Source organism: Coregonus clupeaformis, chromosome 21 (genome assembly GCF_020615455.1).
Source record: "Coregonus clupeaformis isolate EN_2021a chromosome 21, ASM2061545v1, whole genome shotgun sequence".
In the NCBI taxonomy this organism is placed as follows: domain Eukaryota; kingdom Metazoa; phylum Chordata; class Actinopteri; order Salmoniformes; family Salmonidae; genus Coregonus; species Coregonus clupeaformis.
This window is the reverse complement of record NC_059212.1, coordinates 45,048,121-45,051,809: the sequence shown is the minus strand read 5'-3', so window position 1 is coordinate 45,051,809 and position 3,689 is coordinate 45,048,121.

Genomic DNA, 3,689 nt, shown 5'->3' with positions numbered 1-3,689 from the left:
TCATGGGTTACCTCTCAGTCTCTACTCATGGGGTCACCTCTCAGTCTCTACTCATGGGTTACCTCTCAGTCTCTACTCATGGGTCACCTCTCAGTCTCTACTCATGGGTCACCTCTCAGTCTCTACTCATGGGTCACCTCTCAGTCTCTACTCATGGGTCACCTCTCAGTCTCTACTCATGGGTCACCTCTCAGTCTCTACTCATGGGTCACCTCTCAGTCTCTACTCACCTCTCAGTCTCTACTCATGGGTCACCTCTCAGTCTCTACTCATGGGTCACCTCTCAGTCTCTACTCATGGGTCACCTCTCAGTCTCTACTCATAGGTCACCTCTCAGTCTCTTCTCATGGGTCACCTCTCAGTCTCTACTCATGGGTCACCTCTCAGTCTCTACTCATAGGTCACCTCTCAGTCTCTACTCATGGGTCACCTCTCAGTCTCTACTCATGGGTCACCTCTCAGTCTCTACTCATAGGTCACCTCTCAGTCTCTACTCATGGGTCACCTCTCAGTCTCTACTCATGGGTCACCTCTCAGTCTCTACTCATGGGTCACCTCTCAGTCTCTACTCATGGGTCACCTCTCAGTCTCTACTCATGGGTCACCTCTCAGTCTCTACTCACCTCTCAGTCTCTACTCATGGGTCACCTCTCAGTCTCTACTCATGGGTCACCTCTCAGTCTCTACTCATGGGTCACCTCTCAGTCTCTACTCATAGGTCACCTCTCAGTCTCTACTCATAGGTCACCTCTCAGTCTCTACTCATGGGTCACCTCTCAGTCTCTACTCATGGGTCACCTCTCAGTCTCTACTCATGGGTCACCTCTCAGTCTCTACTCATGGGTCACCTCTCAGTCTCTACTCATGGGTCACCTCTCAGTCTCTACTCATGGGTTACCTCTCAGTCTCTACTCATGGGTCACCTCTCAGTCTCTACTCATGGGTCACCTCTCAGTCTCTACTCATAGGTCACCTCTCAGTCTCTACTCATGGGTCACCTCTCAGTCTCTACTCATGGGTCACCTCTCAGTCTCTACTCATAGGTCACCTCTCAGTCTCTACTCATAGGTCACCTCTCAGTCTCTACTCATGGGTCACCTCTCAGTCTCTACTCATGGGTCACCTCTCAGTCTCTACTCATGGGTCACCTCTCAGTCTCTACTCATGGGTCACCTCTCAGTCTCTACTCATGGGTCACCTCTCAGTCTCTACTCATGGGTTACCTCTCAGTCTCTACTCATGGGTCACCTCTCAGTCTCTACTCATGGGTCACCTCTCAGTCTCTACTCATAGGTCACCTCTCAGTCTCTACTCATGGGTCACCTCTCAGTCTCTACTCATGGGTTACCTCTCAGTCTCTACTCATGGGTCACCTCTCAGTCTCTACTCATGGGTCACCTCTCAGTCTCTACTCATAGGTCACCTCTCAGTCTCTACTCATAGGTCACCTCTCAGTCTCTACTCATGGGTCACCTCTCAGTCTCTACTCATGGGTCACCTCTCAGTCTCTACTCATGGGTCACCTCTCAGTCTCTACTCATGGGTCACCTCTCAGTCTCTACTCATGGGTCACCTCTCAGTCTCTACTCATGGGTTACCTCTCAGTCTCTACTCATGGGTCACCTCTCAGTCTCTACTCATGGGTCACCTCTCAGTCTCTACTCATGGGTCACCTCTCAGTCTCTACTCATAGGTCACCTCTCAGTCTCTACTCATGGGGTCACCTCTCAGTCTCTACTCATGGGTTACCTCTCAGTCTCTACTCATGGGTTACCTCTCAGTCTCTACTCATGGGGTCACCTCTCAGTCTCTACTCATGGGTCACCTCTCAGTCTCTACTCATAGGTCACCTCTCAGTCTCTACTCATGGGTCACCTCTCAGTCTCTACTCATGGGTCACCTCTCAGTCTCTACTCATGGGTCACCTCTCAGTCTCTACTCATGGGTCACCTCTCAGTCTCTACTCATGGGTCACCTCTCAGTCTCTACTCAGATCTACTTATCAGAGTGGCCACTTAATTAACGAAGATAAACGTTTATTCATTTCAGCTCTTTATCTTCAGAAACCCCACTTGACAGCCTAAAGGATCATGCCACCACTGTGTGTACATTAGAAGAGAAGGCATGCGCTAAGTGAGTGTGTGTGTGATGTGTGTGTGTGTGTGTGATGTGATGCGTGTGTGTCTCATCTGTGTGTGTACATAAGAAGAGAAGGCATGCGCTAAGTGAGTGTGTGTGTAGATATACAGTAAACATCTTAGGTCTGTTTATTTTCACACATCCTCTTCACATAATATGTTACAGTTGTTGTATTCACTTAACAGGCGCTAAGTCCCCCTAATGTTTCCTGCTGGGCTCTTATTGTGTTGCCATGGTAAACAGTTAACGTTATTATTATCACAAATGTATCGCTCTCTCTCTCTCTTTCTCTCCCTCTTTCTCACTATCTCTCTGAGGGATAAAGAGAACAAGGTTAAAGGCGTTACCACCATCAGGCCTAGAACATTCCAGGCGTTATTCCCTTTCTGTGACCAACTGGTTTGAACTGGGTTCATCTGTGCACCACAAGACTGTGTTGGCCCACTGAGCTAAAGCCTAGGCATTGTGTTAACCCCTCTTGTGGCCTGTATGGAGTATGAACACACGTGTTCACTTTAAAGCCTCTCTCTCCTCAAAGCCTCTCTCTCCTCTTTGTGCAACTGCTGGGTTAGAGAAAGGGAGGGATGGAGGGAGATATTTTGAACCCAAGCAGCTGGTTTGATGGAACAAGGGCGGGAGGGAAAGAAAGAGAGGAAAGAGAGAGGCGAGAGAGAACAGAGAGGAGAGGAGAGAGAGGAGAGAGAGAGAGGAAAGAGAGAGGAGATAGAGAGGAACGAGAGAGGAAAGAGAGAGAGGAGAGAGAGAGGAACGAGAGGAAAGAGAGAGGAAAGAGAGAGGTAAAAGAGAGGAGAGCGAGAGGAGAGTGAGAGGAAAGAGAGAGGAGAGAGGAAAGAGAGAGGAGAGAGAGGAAAGCAAGAGGAAAGAGAGAGAGGAGAGAGAGAAGAGAGAGAAGAGAGAGAGAGGAAAGAGAGAGGAACGAGAGAGGAGAGAGAGATGAGAGAGAGAGAGAGAGAGAGAGAGAGAGAGAGAGAGAGAGAGAGAGAGAGAGAGAGAGAGAGAGAGAGAGAGAGAGAGAGAGAGAGAGAGAGGAAAGAGAGAGGAGAGAGAGGATAGAGAGAGAGATGAGAGAGAGAGAGAGGATAGAGAGAGAGGAAAGAGAGAGGAGAGAGAGAGGAAAGAGAGAGAGAGAAAAGAGAGAGGAGAGAGAGAGGAAAGAGAGAGAGAGGAGAGATGAGAGAGGGAAGAGAGAGGAAAGAGAGAGGAGAGAGAGAGGGAAGAGAGAGGAAATAGAGAGGAAAGAGAGAGGAAAGAGAGAGGAAAGAGAGAGGAAAGAGAGAGGAGAGAGGAGAGAGGAGAGAGGTGAGAGAGGAAAGAGGGAGGAAAGAGAGAGGAAAGAGAGAGGAAAGAGAGAGGAAAGAGAGAGGAGAGAGGTGAGAGAGAGGTGAGAGAGAGGAAAGAGAGAGGAAAGAGAGAGGAAAGAGAGAGGAAAGAGAGGAGAGAGAGGAGAGAGAGGAGAGAGAGGAGAGAGAGAGGAGAGAGAGAAGAGAGAGAGAGGAGAGAGAGGAGAGTGAGAGGAGAGTGAGAGGAAA